Source organism: Capra hircus, chromosome 29 (genome assembly GCF_001704415.2).
Source record: "Capra hircus breed San Clemente chromosome 29, ASM170441v1, whole genome shotgun sequence".
NCBI classification, from domain to species: Eukaryota; Metazoa; Chordata; class Mammalia; order Artiodactyla; family Bovidae; genus Capra; species Capra hircus.
Genome location: NC_030836.1, coordinates 5,176,729 through 5,198,467, shown reverse-complemented (window position 1 = coordinate 5,198,467; position 21,739 = coordinate 5,176,729). Strand labels below are relative to the sequence as shown.

The 21,739-nt window shown below is 41.0% G+C and overlaps 1 pseudogene; it reads left to right on the top strand.

Moving 5' to 3' along the window:
• LOC102190105 overlaps nucleotides 1-19,100 on the top strand; it is a 92,977-nt pseudogene extending 73,877 nt beyond the window's left edge.

Below are 21,739 nucleotides of genomic sequence, written 5' to 3'. Positions count from 1 at the left end.
GACTGGTACTACAGTACAAAATAAAAAGCTCCTTTTTTAAAAACTATAAATGCTAAATGAATATAGGCTTAAATTCTGAATTTTCTAAAGGAAGAAGAAGGCATTGGTTAAAATAATAAATCTACATTTATTGCCTCACCTATCCATTCAGGAACTGGGAATAAAACTCCAGTAGTTTAAGATCTAATTTAAGATTAGATTTAGTGTTTGTAAAGTGACTGGCTTACAGTTCATTCATACCCACAAAATGTTAAGTGGATTTCTTTTCTCCTGGCAAATCTAAACATATCTTCTGATTGAAAAAACTCATGGAGAAGAGTGTGAGGCACTGCTCACACTGCCAGTCAGCTTCGTCCTTTTCCTCTAGAAATAGAACTGAATCCAAGGATCTAGCAACTCAGCCCCAGAGATATTTCTGCCTCTTTGGCTGCCAGAGCCAGCTGCTCTACGTCATTAGACCTTCCTTCTCAGAACCTGCCCAGCCTGCACTTCTGACCCCTTCACTGTGGAAGGACAGGTGCGGGGCAGCAGCAGGAGGAAAGCAGGGTTCAGGGGCTCACCTCTCAGGCTTCTCAGTCTCCCTTTCCTTGTCTGCAGCTTCTCTCTTGAGAAGGGCAGGAGTTCTTGACCTCTCAGTCCTGGAGCCCTTCCTAGTTCTTCTGCCTCCTCTCTCCAGGGGTGGAGCTCCCCAGTTCCCCTGGGAGTGCAGGCCCTGGAGGTGAGGGGCATAGACTCAATGTAAAGAGTAGCTACGGGACCCCTGCAGCCCACTGCCCCCTTCTGCACATCCTCCAGGGGGGACTCTGGGCTGAGCAGAGCCTCACCCCTGCTTTACCAGATGTGCCAGGTACACGAACCAGGTTGGGGCCTCAGGGAAAATCTCCCTCTCTGGACAAAACCACATTGGATTGTCAGAGATTCAGGGTCCATGGAGGCAGGGACGAGAACACAGAGTCCGGTGTCAGCCCCTCAAAGGCCTGCAGGGTTCCTTCCTGCCCTGAAGGAAGGTCCCAGTGGGCAGCCACCCCTTGAGTCCAGGGCCGAGTCTACTGGGGCCCAGCACCACTGTGGGCAGATTGGCCTTGGGCAGACAGGAGATCACCTCCCTCCTGGGTTCAGTCCCTTCAGAAGCTGCCAGGATTCCTCGGTACCACAGGGATTTCTCCACCCTGGGGATATTTTTGAGCTCCTGGAGAACCACGATTTTTAATCCCTAAACTTCCTCCTGGTCCCTGGGCCTTGGCTACTCCTGGGGATTTTCCAGAGCTAATGGAGCAGAAGGCTTTTCCTCAGACCCCCTTGAGATCCAGTCCTTGGGGAAAGGGAAGTCTCTCCTGCCACCAGGCCCTGGAAGCAGGTGTCTGAGACCCTGCAGCTGAAAGAGCTGCACCCCTAGTCCTCTGGCTCCTCTTACTTGTTACCGTGTTCTGTCCAGGGGGCTTCAGAGAAGTGGGCCTCTCCATGCTTTTCTCCAGGAGAGGTGACATTCTTCATTACCACTGAGCCTAGAGCTGGAATTGTTGGAACCAGGGTCTCTCAGGTACCTGGCTGGGGGACCAGGAACGGTGCCTACCTTTCTGTTGAACTTGATCTTCACCTGCCCAGGATCTACATGATGACACTTAACCTTGAGTCACTCAATGTCTTTCCATAGATGGACTTAAACATGTAGCTACATATTTTCTGAAGAAAATAGAAAGGTAAATGAAACAAAATGTTTTGTATTTTAAAATATAACAAATAAACACTGTGATATATATTTATATATCCAGTGATATATTTTTGTTCGTTATTTCTTTCTTTAAACAACAACCCTCACACTGGATGCAGAATTAACTCGTGTTAGCAACCAAATGTCAATTTTCTCATAGGTAAATTCAAAGCCATCTTGAGGGAGTTAAATTTTTATGCCGAGTAAAAGCTAAAGTGTTAACATTCATTCTGTATCTAGAAAAAATGGTTAACTTTACCAGCTGAGCCACAAGGGAAGCCCGAGAATGCTGGAGTGGGCAGCCTATCCTTTCTCCATCCAATCTTCCTGACCCAGGAATTGAACTGTAGTCTCTTGCACTGCAGGTGGGTTCTTTACCAACTGAGCTATGTGAGAAGCCCAGCTTTATTCTACAAGACCTAAATAATAACAATAGAACAATACAGATTACCATCCTTTTTAGTTGATAATTTACATAGTATCTGCAAATGCTGCTGACAGCCATGCTGACTCCAGTCATCCTCCCAGCAGCTTTTCAATAAATCCCACGTACTCTGACTTCCGGTTTGGGCTGTGGGGTCCTTAGATACCAGACAAATGGCAGATGACAAGGCTGAGAGTTCTGGCCACAAGATAGGTTACAAGAATTTTCTGTGGTTCCCTTGGCCTAAGAAGCATAAACTCTGCAGAAATTCTGGACCACATCGTTCCATGATTCCGGTGCAACCAGGAGAAGAATCCACAAGTGGGATCTGTGTGCGTGTGCATGTGTATGTATATTTGTGTGCGTGTGTGTGTGTGTGTGTGTGTGTGTGTGTGTATCTGGTGAGACCAGGAATACTGGGAAAGACTGATTGGAATCTCTGCCCTCCCTTTCCCGCCCACCACACCCAGGGCTCTGACTCCTTTGCTAAAGCTGCTCCCAGTATTTCCCCCACATTTCAGTTGATATTCTACCTAATTTTTGGCTATGCCTCACTGTGCAAGCCTGCTGAACCTCTGGTCCTGTAATTCCATTCTCCATGCCCACTCCCTGCACTCCTGATTCAAGGGATGGGATAGGACACAGGATCAGAGGGGTCTGAGACCACTCCAGCCAGGGAAGGACCATCACCCTCTGTAACTGCACTGTACTGTGCTGCCTATCAGAATCTTATATTCACAAAAATAAGCCAACAAAAACATCCTATAGTATTTCACATAGAATTTCTCAAGAAAATGATATAGAGAAAGAGATTTATTTAGTAGCATGGCTTTTAATTGCATTGTTCCCTGTTTTATTCCTCAAAGTCTGTGTCCAGTTTAAAAATAAGGCCTGACACAGAAACTGGATGACTGAGCTGAGTATAAGGGGACACTTGGCAACACTGGAGAAAGTGAAACCTCTACCTTCAGTATCAAGGAACACACCAATCCTGCCCAGAAGTTTCTCTGTGTAAGGAGAAAACATGTGAAGGATGGTTCAAAGAATATGAAGAATGCCATCCTTGACACTGTAAGAAACTGAATGTCTGTGTGCCACACCTGGACCTCAGTCCCAGGAACCCACTACGTTCTGCACCCAGTGATGTTTTCTAGACAGCTTTCCCCTTGGTAGCTCCCACAGCAAAATAGTTAGACCTTTCAGATGCAAAGATGCATCTTGATGGTCACGTCTACACCTTCAACTTCTCACATTGTCAAACAGCCTGTGATCGGAGTTGGTGAGTTTGTTATTTTAGGAAACTTAGCACTGTGAAAACAAGAGAAGAATCCAGTAAAACTCAGTTCTAAAGTGGCAGTTGTCTTTGACATAATACAGTGACTCCATGTAGAATTTTCCTAGATTAAAAAAAAAACAAACAGTAAAAACCAAAAAACAGACAAAGACTTCCTGGACAGTTCTGACTGGAAAAAATATCAGATTCAGGCACTACCAGCATATCTGCTGAAGAAATGGTATCTAACCCCACTAGACAATTCCTAAAAACTCTGAGATTATAAAGGGGAAGGGGGATCATGGCTACTTCTCTCTGGTTACTTTTCAGGCCACAAGGAAGGTCCTGACTGCAAGTGCATCGCTGCAAGTCCTTAGTAATATGAGTTACCTCCACTGCGTCTTTGGGTTGGGGGAGAAAGTGACTATTCTTAGACCAATATAACTGGTGATCACATTGTCAGGATTATTATGAGATGGCAGTTGGAAAAATTTACCCTGAAAAGTAAAACTTAAAGGCATCTCCTTAGAAGAGATTCCCTTCTAGTGATTTTCTGCCTTTCACTCCCTGTCACGTAGGAGGTCTGGTTTCCCCCTCTTCCAGTTGTCCTCCAGGTCTGGCTCTACATAGTTTTCCTTCAGTCACCAACTTGTATTATTTTCTTGTTCATAAAAATTGCTATGCATACTAGTTATTTTTATTCGCATATCAATTGTACTGTTCATTGTAACAAATTTAATTACTGAGAAATGTTTAGGGGAAATCTTTTTAAATGTGAAGAACCTTATCCAAGTTACTGTTTGTTGTGCTAAGTCGATCAGTTGTGTCCCACTCTTTGAGACCCCATGGGACTGTAGCCTGCCAAGCTCCTCTATCCATGTGGATTCTCCAGGCAAGAATAGTGGAGTGGGTTGCCATGCTCTCCTCCAGGGGATCTTCCCAACCCAGGAATCGAACCCAGGTCTCCAGAATTGCAGGCAGATTCTTTACCATTTGAGCTACCAGGGAAGCGCATCAGAGTGACTGAACTGAACGGAACACAGTGGTTAAGATTGCCAATGCAAAACCATGCCCGAAGGACAGGGATGTGTGGTTCCGCCAATGGGCTACATTATCTTGGAAATGGTTGAGCCTGTCCCTCAGTCCAGTGATGGCTCTTGGATTGAATTCTGGGTTCACAGACTGGTACATGGAGAGCAGCACTGACTCATTCACCACTACAATATTGTAAAGTCATTAGCCTCCAATCAAAATAAAGAAATTAAAAAAATTAAAAAGAGCTTCTCTTTATGTTTCATCATAGTGTTTATGAATGAAGTCATGAAGTCATATTCACCTGAAAATGTTTCATCAAACCTTTTTTCATGCACAAACACCAGATAAATTTGCATCATTCTTAGAGTATCTTTCTAATTTTTTTCTTGTCTGCTTCCACTGGCCTGACTCTAAGAGGTACTAGCCTCTCTCATCTGCTACTGAAACAGAGCAGGACCCTAGGCTCCTTTCTCCTTCTGCCTCCAATGTCCTTAGCCCACCTTTTGTCTCTAGAGAAACTTTAGTCAAAAAATAAATTTAATCAAAGAAGTGAGAAAATCTAGAAACAGGAAAAACAATGAAACAAGATGAAATAATAATAGTTTAGTCATTAAGCAAAGTCAAGGGCCTTTAGTTCCTCTTCAAAGACTATAAACAATATTCTGAGCCATATGCTTTGAGCAGTTTTGTAGAAACTAAAATTCCCACTTGACAGAAGAAGTTAACTGCCTGATTACCAGACTGTCCATGACATGTTGTTGTTGTTCATTCACTAAGTTGTGTCCAATTCTTGGCAACCCCATGGACTGTAGCACACCAGGCTGCTCTGTCCTCCACTATCTCCCAGAATTTGCTCAAATTCATGTCCGTTGAGTCAGTGATGCTATCTAACCATCTCGTTCTCTCCTGCTTCATTCCCCTTTTGCCTTCAATCTTTCCCAGCATCAGGGTCTTTTCCAGAGTTGACTCTTTGCATGAGATGGCCAAAGTATTGGAGCTTCAACTTCAGCATCAGTTCAGTTCAGTCGCTCATTGTGCCCAACTCTTTTCAACCCCATGGACTGCAGCACACCAGGCCTGCCCCACAATTGCCCTCATCTCACATGCTAGTAAAAGTAATGCTCAAAATTCTTCAAGTTAGGCTTCAGCAATATGTGAACCATGAACTTCTGAATGTTCAAGCTGGTTTTAGAAAAAGTAGAGGAACCAGAGATCAAATTGCCAACATCTGTTGGATCATGGAAAAAGCAAGAGAGTTCCAGAAAAACATCCATTTCTGCTTTATTGATTATGCCAAAGCCTTTGACTGAGTGGATCACAAAAAACTGTGGAAAATTCTGAAGGAGATGGGAATACCAGACCACCTGACCAGTCTCTTGAGAAACCTGTATGCAGGTCAGGAGGCAACAGTTAGAAGTGGACATGGAACAACAGACTGGTTCCAATAGGAAAAGGAGTACATCAAGGCTGTATATTGTCACCCTGCTTATTTAACTTCTATGCAGAGTACATCATGAGAAATGCTGGGCTGGAGGAAGCACAAGCTGGAATCAAGATTGCTGGGAGAAATATCAATAACCTCAGATATGCCGATGACACCACCCTTATGGCAGAAAGTGAAGAGGAACTAAAGAGCCTCTTGATGAAAGTGAAAGAGGTGAGTTAAAAAGTTGGCTTAAAGCTCAACATTCAGATAACTAAGATCATGGCATCTGGTCCCATCACTTAATGGCAGATAGATGGGGAACATAGTGGAAACAGTGTCAGACTTTATTTTTCTCGGCTCCAAAATCACTACAGATGGTGATTGCAACCATGAAATTAAAAGATGCTTACTCCTTGGAAGGAAAGTTATGACCAACCTAGATAGCATATTAAAAAGCAGAGACATTACTTTGTCAACACAGGCCCATCTAGTCAAGGCTATGGTTTTTCCAGTAGTCATGTATGGATGTGAGAGTTGGACTATAAAGAAAGCTTAGCATCAAAGAACTGATGCTTTTGAACTGTGGTGTTGGAGAAGATTCTTGAGAGTCCCATGGACTGGAAGGAGATCCAGCCAGTCCATCCTAAAGGAAATCAGTCCTGGGTGTTCATTGGAAGGACTGATGCTGAAGCTGAAACTCCAATACTCGGCCACCTGATGCAGAAAACATTTGAAAAGACCCTGATGCTGGGAAAGATTGAGGGAAGGAGGAGAAGGGGATGACAGAGGATGAGATAGTTGGATGGCATCACTTACTCAATGGACATGGGTTTGGCTAGACTCCGCAGTTGGTGATGGACAGGGAGGCCTGGCATGCGGTTCACGGGATCGCAAAGAGTCAGACACGAATGAGAGACTGAACTGCACAAATAATAAGCATTTTAATATTAGTGAAACATCTTTTTGTTTTGAGGTTGTACACCTATTAACTTTTTAAAACAGATTTATTTCAAGAAGGTAGGTTTATGTTACTTATTTAGGATTTATCTGTACATGTTACAGACACAAACCTTCTAACAGAGGGGAAACTAGATGGGATGACCAATATTAGGTTGCGAATTTTACAAAGAAATATGTAAGATGCTCTGAGTCAACCCAACAAGATGCTGTCATCTAGTTCAGAAGCTTTATAAATAACATCATGAAAAAGAGATTTTCAAACTGAGACTTGATGAAGTAATATGTACAGCAGGGTAAAGAGAACTTCAATTCTGCCTTATCCCACTAAGCTGGGTAAACAGAGCAAGGTGTTTTTTGACATCAGGTTACCTTAGAAATCAAAGGAGCAGACAAGATGTAGAGTAATGAGCATACAGTATCCAAGATATATCATTTTTATTCAAAAATTTATACAAGTTTATACAGTTAACATCAGTCAGTCAGTTCAGTCGCTCAGTCGTGTCCGACTCTGCGACCCCATGAATCACAGCATGCCACGCGTCTCTATCCATCACCATCATCCGGAGTTCACTCAGATTCATGTTCATCGAGTCAGTGATGCCATCCAGCCATCTCATCCTCTGTCATCCCCTTCTCCTCCTGCCCCCAATCCCTCCCAGCATCAGAGTCTTTTCCAATGAGTCAACTCTTTGCATGAAGTGGCCAAAGTACTGGAGTTTCAGCTTTAGTATCATTCCTTCCAAAAAATCCCAGGGCTGATCTCCTTCAGAATGGACTGGTTGGATCTCCTTGCAGTCCAAGGGGTTCTCAAGTGTCTTCTCCAACACCACAGTTCAAAAGCATCAGTTCTTCGGTGCTCAGCCTTCTTCATGGTCCAATTCTCACATTCATACATGACTACTGGAAAAACCATAGCCTCTACTAGATGGACCTTAGTTGGCAAAGTAATGTCTCTGTTTTTGAATATGCTATCTAGGTTGGTCATAAATTTTCTTCCAAGGAGTGTCTTAATTTGATGGCTGCAGTCACCATCTGCAGTGATTTTGGAGCCCAAAACATAAAGTTTGACACAGTTTCCACTGTTTCCCCATCTATTTCCCATGAAGTGATGGGACTGGGTGCCATGATCTTTGTTTTCTGAATGTTGACCTTTAAGCCAACTTATCCACCCTTTAAAACATAAATCAATGCATTTCATAAAGGAAGGTGAAATTATAGAAAATCATACAGACACAAACTAGTGATGCCAGTTATCGACATTTCTGATACCTATTTTCAAATTTCTTAAGTGCCCTTGATCACGGGTATCCAGAGCACAGAAAAGGTTTGAGAGGAGAAGAGAAGAAGCAGGAGAGAAAACTACAAATGAGGGCAATCTGGCCACATTCACAAATCTCAGGACACCACCATCATAAACCAGAAACAGCCCCACATGGCCTAGAGTCTTTCTGACATATTGAGGTGATAGTGGGGAGGCTGTAAAGAAACTGCACTGATCATTCTCTCTGATACAAAGAAGTAGAAAATAAAAATCCAGGGAAACTAACAGCATGTGTGCTTAGTCACTCAGTTGTGTCTGAATCTTTGTGACCCATGGACTGTAGCCCACCAATCTCTTCTGTCCACAGGATTCTCCAGGCAAGGATACTGGAGTGAGATGCCATACTCTCCTCCAGGGGATCTTCCCAACCATATACCATCAAAAGAGCAAGTTTTCCACTTCATATTTAGGAAGTGTCCAGAGGAAAGAAAGTACTTTTCAAAATATAATAGGACTTGGTACTTATTGTTCATGAAGTGGCTCTAGAGTTCCTAGCAGAGTCCTCGGGCCAGACCTCTGTGAGGATTGCACCTTGCCCTCCCATCTTGGGAGAATGTGGCTCTGAGAGGCCTTCTCTGCTCCTCGGCCCCAGAAACCTGCAGACCCACAGCCCCGTCTCCTTAGATACTTCTTTGCCATGTGCGGGGCTACCTCCAGCTGTTCCTGAAGGTCAGTTCTGTAGCGTTTCATATTCCTCTCTTTCACACACCGTCTCCAGTCCCTGAGGTCACTCCCTCTAAGGAACCATCCATAAGTCACTTTGTCCTGGCTTGGCAATAACAAATTATTCTAAGAAATCATTACAGAAAAAAAATGCATATATAAATATATATATTCAGTTCAGTTTGGTCGCTCAGTCGTGTCCAACTCTTTGCGACCCCATGAATCGCAGCACACCAGGGATCCCTGTCCATCACCAACTCCTGGAGTTCACTCAAACTCATGTCCATCGAGTCCATGATGCCATCCAGCCATCTTTTCCTCTGTCATCCCCTTCTCCTCCTGCCCCCAATCCCTCCCAGCATCAGAGTCTTTTCCAATGAGTCAACTCTTCGCTTGAGGTGGCCACAATACTGGAGTTTCAGCTTCAGCATCATTCCTTCCAAAGAAATCCCAGGGCTGATCTCCTTCAGAATGGACTGATTGGATCTCCGTGCAGTCCAAGGGACTCTCAAGAGTCTTCTCCAACACCACAGTTCAAAAGCATCAATTCCTAGGTGCTCAGCCTTCTTCACAGTCCAACTCTCACATCCATACATGACCAATGGAAAAACCATAGCCTTGACTAGACGGACCTTAGTCAGCAGAGTAATGTCTCTGCTTATGAATATGCTATCTAGGTTGATCATAACTTTTCTTCCAAGGAGTAAGCGTCTTTTAATTTCATGGCTGCAGTCACCATCTGCAATGATTTTAGAGCCCAAAAAATAAAGTCTGACACTGTTTCCACTGTTTCGCCATCTATTTCCCATGGAGTGATGGGACCGGATGCCATGATCTTTGTTTTCTGAATGTTGATCTTTGGGCCAACTTTTTCACTCTCCACTTTCACTTTCATCAAGAGACTTTTTAGTTCCTCTTCATTTTCTGCCATAAGGGTGGTGTCATCTGCATATCTGAGGTTATTAATATTTCTCCCGCAATCTTGATTGCAGCTTGTGTTTCTCCCAGTCCAGCGTTTCTCATGATGTACTCTGCATATAAGTTAAATAAGCAGGGTGACAATATACAGCCTTGATGTACTCCTTTTCCTATTTGGAACCAGTCTGTTGTTTCATTTCCAGTACTAATTGTTGCTTCCTGACCTGCATATAGATTTCTCAAGAGGAAAGTCAGGTTGTCTGGTATTCCCATCTCTTTCAGAATTTTCCACAGTTTATTGTGATCCACGCACTCAAAGGCTTTGGCATAGTCACTAAAGCAGAAATAGATGTTTTTCTGGAACTCTCTTGCTTTTTCCATGATCCAGCAGATGTTGGCAATTTGATCTCTGGTTCCTCTGCCTTTTCTAAAGCCAGCTTAAATATCAGGAAGTTCATGGTTCACGTATTGCTGAAGCCTGGCTTGGAGAATTTTGAGCATTACTTTACTAGCATGTGAGATGAGTGCAATTGTGCGGTAGTTTGAGCATTCTTTGGCATTGCCTTTGGAATTGGAATGAACACTGACCTTTTCCAGTCCTGTGGCCACTGCTGAGTTTTCCAAATTAGCTGGCATATTGAGTGCAGCACTTAGACAGTATCATCTTTCAGGATTTGAAATCGCTCTACTGGAATTCCATCACCTCCACTAGCTTTGTTCATAGCGATGTTTTCCAAGGCCCACTTGACTTCACATTCCAGGAATTCTGGCTCGAGGTGAGTGATCACACCATCGTGATTATCTTGGTCGTGAAGATTTTTTTGTACAGTTCTTCTGTGTATTCTTGCCACCTCTTCTTAATATCTTCTGCTTCTGTTAGGTCTAGACCACTTCTGTCCTTTATCGAGCCCATCATTGCATGAAATGTTCCCTTGGTATCTCTAATTTTCTTGAAGAGATCTCTAGTCTTTCCCATTCTGTTGTTTTCCTCTATTTCTTTGCATTGATCACTGAAGAAGGCTTTCTTATCTCTTCTTGCTATTCTCTGGAAGTCTGCATTCAGATGCTTATATCTTTCCTTTTCTCCTTTGCTTTTTGCCTCTCTTCTTCTCACAGCTATTTGTAAGCCCTCCCCAGACAGCCATTTTGCTTTTTTGCATTTCTTTTCCATGGGGATTGTCTTGATCCCTGTTTCCTGTACAATGTCACGAACCTCAGTCCATAGTTCATCAGGCACTCTATCTATCAGATCTAGGCCCTTAAATCTATTTCTCACTTCCACTGTATAATCATAAGGGATTTGATTTAGGTCATACCTGAATGGTCTAGCGGTTTTCCCTGCTTTCTTCAATTTGAGTCTGAATTTGGCAATAAGAAGTTCATGTTCTGAGCCACAGTCAGCTCCTGGTCTTGTTTTTGTTGACTGTATAGAGCTTCTCCATCGTTGGCTGCAAAGAATATAATCAATCTGATTTTGTTGTTGACCATCTGTTGATGTCCATGTGTAGAGTCTTCTCTTGTGTTTTTGGAAGAGGGTGTTTGCTATGACCAGTGCATTTTCTTGGCAAAACTCAGTCTTTGCCCTGCTTCTTTCTGCATTCCAAGGCCAAATTTGCCTGTTACTCCAGGTGTTTCTTGACTTCCTACTTTTGCATTCCAGTCCCCTCTAATGAAAAGGACATCTTTTTGGGGTGTTAGTCCCCTTCCATGGGGGCCCAGGGTTTCTTATTCCTTATTGTGGACCATACACCCAGTTCTTACTAGGCTTTAATACTTTTCTGTTGAATATGTGATACGAAGGACCCAGATATGTCTGTGACCACAAGTATTTCCAGTGATCTACCGTGTCTACTCCTGTCAGAGTCATCAAACTTAACAATTCCCTGTGGTAGGTTATATATTGTATATAACACTCAGATTAGACATTTTCAAACCCCATGCTAACACTAAGAAGGATAGTAACGGATAGCTTCAGTCTCCAGGGTAAGGGTACCAGATGTCTCCTCCTATTGATCCAGAAAGGAAAAATACAAACAGGGATTTATTTTCTGCCCCTGGATTAAGGTAGCTGTCATTTTTCTGGGAACTGGCAGTGAGAGTTTCAGGGAGACAGGACAGAGAAATTGGGAACACTGGCTCACAGCCAGGGAAGGGAAGGACTAGGATGCGCACCTGGAGTCTGTACACTGTCCTGGCCCATTAACTTCTGTGACTGACTGTTCTGCCTCTCCCGCCTCATTCTTATTATTGCTTTCACTTCTTCATCTTGGCTCCTGTATCAGTCACCCTCTGTGTGTTGTGATGCTAAGTGTGTTTTGCATGGCTCCTTCAAATGACCTCAGCATCCCTATGAATCACATTGTAATTCACTAACCCACATCTCTAAACAGAAGATATTCCTCATGGTCCTAATTTGCATTTTTTAAATATCTGTAGGGCACATCTTCTTCCTTGGTGGCTCAGTGGTAAAGATTCCACCTGCCAATGCAGGAGTTGGGAGTTTAATCCCTGGGTAGGGAAGATCACCTGGAGAAAGAAATGGCAACCCATTCCAGTGGATGCTTGCCTGGGAAATCCCATGAACAAAGGAGCCTGGCAGGCTACAGTCCATAGGGTCACAAAGAATTGGACTCAGCTTAGTGACTAAACAACAACAAAAGTGGAAGTGTTCGTCACTCAGCCATGCCTGGCTCTGTGATCCCATGGACTGTAGCCCGCCAGGCTCCTCTGTCCATGGGATTTCCCAGGCAAAGATACTGGAGTGGGTTGCCATTCCCTTCTTCAGGGGATCTTCCTGACCCAGGGATCGAATCCAGGTCTCCTGCTTTGCAGGCGGATTCTTTACCAGCTGAGCCACCAGGGAAGTCCAATCAACCACAAAGAGCACATCTAATTATATAAGGACTGCTCACTTCTATTTTATTTAATATAGACATCAATATCTTCCCTCTACCATCACCTTCAATCATTTTCCAAAATTATGTTTCTAGCTTGAAAATCATTTGTAACATATTTAAATTCTTTTATTTTGTTAAGTAATTATGGCTAAGAGCAAATTAAGCACTAACAAAATGATGATGAGAACAATATTTTATAGTATAGAATCAATGTGATATTTTACTAAAAGTTGATTCATTTGTGGTCTGTAAACCAAACCTTCATAACTCTCACAATCACATGGTGTCAGTCACATAACAGCTCCAGTGTCACCTCTGGTACCTCCAGGTTAGGATGACACGTTCAAAGCTAAGGACACAGAACAAATGTCAGTTCATGAACATTCTGGATCAGGAGTTCAGGGCAGTCTCCTGGAAGCGGACATGATAGGTTAAAAGAGTGGATTCCTCCTTCCTGGTGTTAAGGAGAACATTCATTGTAATCCTTTTCCAACACTCCCACTTTAATTCAAAGGTGACAAGATCTATTTCCCTCAGTGAAGCATTCATGGATTATAAAGCAGCAGTGTGAGCTTTGCTAACGTTGCCCAAAGATCCCTTATACATAGCAACCCTCTCACTCTTTTCTCCAACTCTCAGACCTTTCTTCTGCTATAGTCGTATTTGACCTGGAACAAATTCAGGAGTAAGGGTGACTGTCAGGAGATTGCTCAAATCTGAGAAACCCCTTCACCTGTGCACTCTTGAATGAATCAAATAGATGATATCTGATTACCTTTAGGTTCTCTCTAATGTAGTGAAAACAGTTTAATATTAAGTATAGTGTTAATGTAAATGATATGTATTTGAAATGTATGTATTAATTATGAAAGATCATATGCTATAAAGGTAGAGAATATACACAGTGCTTCTCATATTAATTTCTCAACTACAAATAAGTTAAAAAAATCATTGATGGTTTAATGCAGATTAATATCCAATACCAAAAAAAGGCATATTTTTTCTTCCCAAACAAATTTATGTTTTCTGGAAGTTTTTCTTTTTATTTTCTCCCAATTACATCCTACTTCACCATCAAGCTCAAGTTTAACAATCCATTTTGAGGGTAATTTTGATCACTGGTATTGTATTTTCTTTGTAGTGTCAAACAATATGAGTAAATATTTGTTCTATATCAATGTTATCTAAAAATTTGCAAGTTACAGGAGGAAAAGAGAGTTGTAAATGGTTATAAATGTAGACAAAAACAAATCTTAAAGTTTATATCATGGCATAAAATAGTTCCACTTCCCTGCAATTATTACTGTGTAAAAAGAATTAAAAAAAATAATAAAGAATAATAAAGAAAAATGAAGTTCTCGGAAAAGTATAGGAGTTTATATTTTCAGAGAAAATTTTCCTTACTAGTTTTCCTAAATTTTCTCAAGTCACTAAACAAAGAAATAAATTGGAATGCATTAAGATTCATAATCCTTTGTATCAAGACACCATTGAAAATGCAAAGCAATAATGAGAGTAGACATTTGCCACATCTCCATCCAATAAATGACTCTATAAAGGAGACAGAAAGAGAGCCAAAAGTCAATGAAAAAAAAAAGTCAACTTGGTAGAAAAATGCAAGGAAGGATGATTTGAGGAAGAGTTTCACCAAAAAGGGGTATCCACATGTCTGATAAACCTATGAAAAGTTGTTCCACTGAAATTGTCATCAGGTCATTTCAAGCTAAAACCACTTCTGTCTGTCAATGCAAGAGACAACGTTTGCTCCCTGATCCAGGAAGATTCCATATACTGTGGAGCAACTAAGCCCTTTTGCAACAACTATTGAGCCCCCACTCTAGAGCCCATGAGCTGCAACTACTGAAGCCCACATGCCCTTGAGACCATGCTCCACAACAAGAGGATCCACAGAAATGAGAAGCCCCTGCACTGCAATTTGAGAGTTGTCCCCCCACCACAATTAGAGAAAAGCGCCCTGCGGCAAGGAAGACCCAGAAGCAACACAGACCCAGCAAAGCCAAAAAATAAAGTTATTTTTTAAATTTTTTAAAATTAATAAAACCACAAAAAACATGAAATGACCAAAAAATTAAGACAGATAATGACATGTGTTATCAAAAAAATAGAGGAAACAAAGAAATCACTGATTACTTAAAAGTATGAAAGTTGATGTAGTCTCTTTGGAAAAATGTTAAGTATATGCTTTACGAGTCAACTATTTCACTCCTAGTTACACACCGGGTATCACTTCTCTTTCAATAAAAAGATATGTATAACGTCTTCATGATAGCAGTATTTATGCTCACCCAATTGCAAATGAACATGTTCTTCAGTAGTAGAGAGAGTCAACTGTGGTATATTCATAGAATGAACTATTATGAAACAAAATAATAAAAATGCTGCATGCAACCAAGTGTATGAATCTCACCAACATAATTTTAAAGAAAAGAAACTACACAAAGAAGAGTATATGATATGTGATTTCACTTACAAAAAATTCAAAAATTGATAGCCTCAGGGTATATTAATCACCAAGGTGTGATTAGCTTTATGGGAGAGGAGCTTAGAACTGGGTCAGGATTGGCAATAGATTATTGGAAGTGGGAATATGATTAGTTGGTGTTACGAAACAGAACATTCATTTGACAACTTCTTCACCATTACTCCATCATATTTAGAGACTACTATGCAAGGAAGGAATATTTTACGGTCAGCAATATAGAACTGTATATTTTTATTACATTTCCAAACATATGGTATTCAGATATGGTTTCCTGCTTTTTAGATTCCAGTGACTTCTTTTTTTTTAATTAATTGATTTATTTTAATTGGAGGCTAATGACTTTATAACATTGTGGTGGTTTTTGCCTTACAATAACAGCCATGGGTGTACATGTGTCCCCCATCCTGAACCCCCCTCCTGAACCCCCCTCCCACTTCTCTCCCCATCCCATCCATAAGGGTCATCCCAGTGCACCAGCCCTGAGTGCCCTGTCTCATGCATCAAACTTGGACTGGCAATCTATTTCACATATGATAATATACATGATTCAATGTTATTCTCTCAAATCATCCCACCCTTGCCTTCTCCCACAGAGTCCAAAAGTCTGTTCTTTACATCTGTGTATCTTTTGCTGTCTCACATATAGGGTCATCATTACCATCTTTCTAAATTCCATATATATGCCTTAATATACTGTATTGGTGTTTTTCTTTCTGACTTACTTCACACTGTATAATAAGCTCCAGTTTCATCCACCTCATTATAACTGATTCAAATGCATTCTTTTTAATAGCTGAGTAATATTCCATTGTGTATATGTACCACAGCTTTCTCATCCATTCATCTGTCGATGGACATCTAGGTTCCTTCCATGTCCTGGCTACTGTAAACAGTGCTGCAATGAACATCGGGGTACACGTGCCTCTTTCAATTCTGGTTTCCTCCGTGTATATGCCCAGCAGTGGGATTGCTGGGTCGTATGGCAGTTCTATTTGGATCCCAGTGACTTCTAAGGGCACTCTTTCCACCATATCATTACAAAAGGAGATAGGATTACACCACTGAACAGCATTTTCTAACCTATGCTCAAATGGTCTCTTCTAATTACTTTGTTATTCAGTGAAGCCCATTTACTTTCCTTACTAAATGTGAAGTGTTGAGCTCAGTCTATTCGTTTAGCTACATTTTAGAAAACTTTATCAATAGCGGAATAATACTTGTTTATATGAATTCTTTAGTTCAGGCATTTTTCATTGATCCACCTAATACTTATATTCTGCATACTGCATTGGATAGTGGAAACATAGTAGTATAAAAGATAAATATATAACATAATAGACATAAAATGCTAGGGATGATGTCAACAAAAGAGAGGAAATTGATTTATAGATTCATAAAAAATTCAATTGAGGTTTAAAATATCTACTGTATAATTTTATTTTAGGATGTCTCTGGTGGTTCAGTGGTTAAGAATCTGCCCTGCACTGCAGGTGAAGGCAAGTTCAATGTTTGGTCAGGGAAATAGGATCCCACTTGCCCCAGAGCAACTAAAGCTGCATGCTGCAGCTGCTGACCTTGCCTGCTCTGGAGCCCATGTGCCACAACTAAGACCCAGTGACACCAGGGACCAAACCCGTGTTTCAGGTCTCCTGCATTGGCAGGGGGGTTCTTTACCACTAGCACCGTCTGGGAAGCTCACAAACTTTAGTGAAGGGAATTTTCTAAGCTATCAAAAAGGAAGCACCTGGCATAGTGAGTTGGAAGATGAATAAGAGAGTAAAGGAGGAGATTCCCTAAGAATGGGAAAAAGGGCTGTGATTTTGTTCCGAGCAGTAGCAGTGACTCAGCCTGCTCCATCATTGCAAGTCCTCCTGTAGGCAGGACCTCAGAGGGAGGGCTTCCTGGTGTTCTCTGGGATATTAGGTTTCCAGGACCAGAGAAGCCAGGCTTGAATTGGAGTCCCTTGCTGAGCTGACGAGAGCAAAGCTGTCTCACTTAGTGAACTCTTCCTTGTATTAATAGAATGTATCCTTGATGACTACTTGCTATCTCAAGTCTCAAAGGAATTTCCTGAATTTTCTGGTCTCTGTAAACTGCCCAGGATCTTTGCATTATCTGAGATGGAATAGAGGAAGGGAATGAAGTTCAATGATTTGCAAACTGAAATCATGTCTTGGAAGAATGAGGAAGTTACAATTTGATATAGCTTACATTTAGAAAAGAATATAGTAACACTTTTATATGTAAGTGTGTAAAATATAATACATATGCAGTTGACCAAAAAATAGAATTCTGAAAACATATCCTAGAATAAAATCTTTTTTTTTTAATGTTCATATGATTAGCCTTTGGTCTTGACATGTATCAATGTCATTTGTTACAGGACTGACTTGGTAGAGATTCAGAACCCTCAGTCAGTGAACCCAGAGCTCACTTGCTGGCCTGTCACTGGAATTCTAGACACGCTGAACAGCTTCAGAGGTGAGGGTCAGCCCTGTTGTGATCAGGACTGCATTTCATGAGAGCTTCCTAGGAAGGAACTTTCTTCTGTTATTTTACATTTTCTGACATCAAGTTAGTACATAAGTTTACAAAGTTGCTACATATTGCTGCCTATGTTCATAAGATTGCAGTTGAACTTTGCAACCTATAATTTACTGACAATTTAAAGCCAGACATATATATGTCATAAGCAGAGCAAGAAGAGAGCAACCAGGTTGCTCATGTGGTTATAAAGAAATAGAATTTAGTTTTGTGAATATCGATCAATCAAAATATCAATCAATATTTTCTTTACTCAGTTATTTTACTCTTGAATGTTAAATATGTCCTTGCTGGGTTCTAATGTGCTCTATTTTATAACTGCATTTATAAAAAAACTGCATTGTCAAATAATATTTATTATCAGGAAAAATCGACAAGATTAGCTAGAATAATTGTATTGCTACTGGATCAATCTCAAAACAACTGAAGGATATGTGAACATGGTTAGCCAGAACATACTTTCAGAAGCTCCCAAAGTATTCATTTATGCCTTTTCATCAAACTTTGGACCTTTGAAAATAATTGGTACAGAATATACCGCAATAAATGTCTATATGCTAGTAACATGTCATCCACATGTTTCAGGGTATTAAACACAAAGGAAATAAGAAATGATTTCTAAACAAAAGAAAAAAATAATATTTAGGTTAGTCCTGAGGCAAAGTATCAGGAGAATGACATTAAATCAGATTTCACATAGTTCTCCATATATGTCTTTTCTTTTTTCTTTTGCTAGTTGATTTTAGGGTGTGGATATGCTGTAGATACTACTAATAATTATTCTTCACAGAAACCAGTCTGAACTTCATCTGCTCTTTGTTTTTTTGTTTCCTTGGAGGAAGGAAAATGAAAGAATTGATTGAGTAGAGAGATTCTCTCTCTCATGACATGGAAATCCCAGTTGCTAACCTGAATTTTGTTCTCTCTGCAGTGGATAACGTTCTGAGCCAGAAAATGACCCTTCATAATGTGAGCCTTTCTGAGGATAATACAAGTCTGATGTTTGGAGATAATGACCATGGCATGTCCAGACAGCCCTGGGATGGGGAGAGTTTCATGGCCTGGGGAGCTTGGGCCTTCACGTCTGGCAGGCATTACTGGGAGGCGGATGTGATGCACTCCTCCAGCTGGAATCCGGGGGTCTGTAAAAACATCTTGACAAGTGATACCACTAACAGCATTGATTCTGAAGAAATATTTCTTTTCTTTTCTATGAATGTGAATGATCATTATAGTCTCTTCACCAATGCTTGACCCTCAATTCAGTATGTGAAAAGGCCTCTGGGTAGGATTGGTGTGTTTCTGGATTATGACAATGGAGCTGTGAGCTTCTATGACGTTTTCAGGAGTTCCCTCATATATAATTTCCTTCCTTCCCCCTTCTCCTCCCCTCTGAAGCTTTTCCTTTGCCTTAGGTCTCCATGAATTGCCCATTTCTGGGACCATTTATTGAAACTACTTCTCTGGGGATATTGCTGTCCTTAACCTCATGTGAGGCCACAGGATACCTGCACATTGTTACTTAATGTAACATAATGATTGTATGTTTACAAAATGGCATAACCATGCTCTATGCATTAATTTATTAATTTTCTTTTAATAAAAGTTTTTTATGGAGTATTTAATAGAATATAATCTTTGCCTTTCTTACTTTTTAAGTAACAATTCTATTAAACTAAAAGTTATATACCATAAAGATCACTGCATTTAAACCACATGATTCAATGTCTTCTGCTGCTGCTGCTGGTAAGTCACTTCAGTGGTGTCTGACTCTGTGTGACCCCGTAGACGGCAGCCCACCAGGCTCCCCCGTCCCTGAGATTCTCTAGCCAAGAACACTGGAGTGGGTTTCCATTTCCTTCTCCAATGCATGAAAGTGAAAAGTGAAAGTGAAGTCACTCAATTGTGTTCGACTCTTCGTGACCCCATGGACTGCAGCCCACCAGGCTCCTCCATCCATAGGATATTCCAGGCAAAAGTACTAGAGTGGGGTGCCATCACCTTCTCCAGAATGTCTTATAGACATTGTACAATGGATAGATACTGTACAGTATGAATAAGTACAGTATCCAGGATATATCATTTTTATTTAAATATTTATACAAATTTATACAGTTAACGTATCAATCCTTTAAAAATAAATCAATACATTTCATAACCGAAGGTGAAATTACAGAAAATCATACAGACACAAATTAGTGATGCCACTTGTTGACATTTCTGATACCTGTTTTCAAATTTCTAAAGTGCCCTTGATCATGGGTATAGAGCATAGAAAAGGTTTGAGAGGAGAAGAGAAGGAGCAGGAGAGGAAACTACAAATGAGAGAACTATGGCCCACATTCACAAAGTTCATGACACCACCGTCATAATCCAGGAACACCCCAACATGGCCTAGAGTCTTTCTGACACATTGAAGTGATAGTGGGGAGGCGGTAAAGAAATTGCATTGATTGTTCTCTCTGATACAAAGAAGTAGGAAAATTCCCTCTGCGTCAAGAACCATGTCACTGTCTCTTGTCCAAGAATGATTACAAAATCCAATGGCCCAGTTGCAACAGCCTGCCACATCCATCTCCCAGTAGTACTGACCGGAAGTGAATGACTCAGCTCCCCAGGCAAGAAAATATTTAGATCTTGGTGGAGTGTAGTTGACCCCAGGACCATCAGGACCAGCCTGAACACGTCTCAGATCTTCAAACACAGGGACATGACGAGTGACTCTTTTATTATCCAACACAATGTATGCAGCAGGAAGAAGGAAAAGTTACATTAGCAACTAGTGTTATAAATTCCTGATGGACATGAGCTCTGTAGAGTGTCTGAGTTTCCTAACATATGACTAGAAATTGGAGGCAGAACAGCAAGAGACCTTGAGGAATCTTTTGCAATCCAAGATCTACAGGTCTATCTTCATGAGAAGAAGAATTGAGCCAGACCAAATGGGAGCAGTCATAATTTCTGTTTATGAGACCTATTGCTATGTTTTGGTCATTATTTTCCCTGGAACATTTGAAATTAGCAATTAATTAAAACTTCACTGTCAGAAACAAAAGTAGCTTACTATCTCCACAGAAAATACACACTAATAAAAATAATAGTAATAAAACTCATATCAGGATGCCAATGATTGAATTCAAATGTTTGAAACCTACTTGATCCAATTGCCACGATCCAAACTCTGATAAAAGTCTCACCATGAATTTACCTTTGTAATTCATGAAGCTTTTGTTTTGGAATAAACTATCCAAGTATGAATTTCACACCTCCATTTAATGAACTATATTATAGTTTTAATAGCACCTACCCATCTAGACCTATCACCCACTAGATTTACTTGCCTTTCTGAATTTGCCTGCATTCATTTGGTAATATGAATCCCTCACTTTCCTTTTTTCAACCTGGTTACTCAAGCTTCCCCAAAATACACATACTGCTCTGGCCAAGATAGCCAGAATTTGTTGTTTGGAAATAACTGAACTCCCCAGGATTGAATTTCATATCTTCATTTCACAAACTATATGATAGCCCTAATTGCAGCAACCAGTAATCTCACCAGCAACAAGTGAGAATGCGTGAGTGCTAAGTCTCTTCAGCTGAGTCAGACTCTGCAAAACCCAGGGACTGTAGCCCACCAGACTCCTCTGTCTGTGGGATTCTCTAGGCAAGAATACTGGAGTGGATTGCCATATCCTCCTTTAGGAGGTTAGGATCTTCCCAACCAAGGGATTGAACCCTCATCTCTTATGTGTCCTTCATTGGCAGGTTCTTTTACCATTAGCGCCACCTGGGAAGCCCACAAGTGAGAAAAGGGACTGTGATTTTCCTTCTAGGAGTAGCAGTGACTCAACTTGTTCCATCACAGCAAGCCTGCTTGTTCTCTAAAATGCAGCAAACTTTGCCTTACCTGACATGGAATAGGGGAAGGGAATGAAGTCCAATGAGTTGAAAATTGAAATAATGTCTGAGAAAAAGAGGAAAGTTTAAATTGGGTATAATTTATATTTTGAAAACATAGTATGGTAAGATTTTATATTCCCAAAGGTGCCATTGCTGGTTTTTAT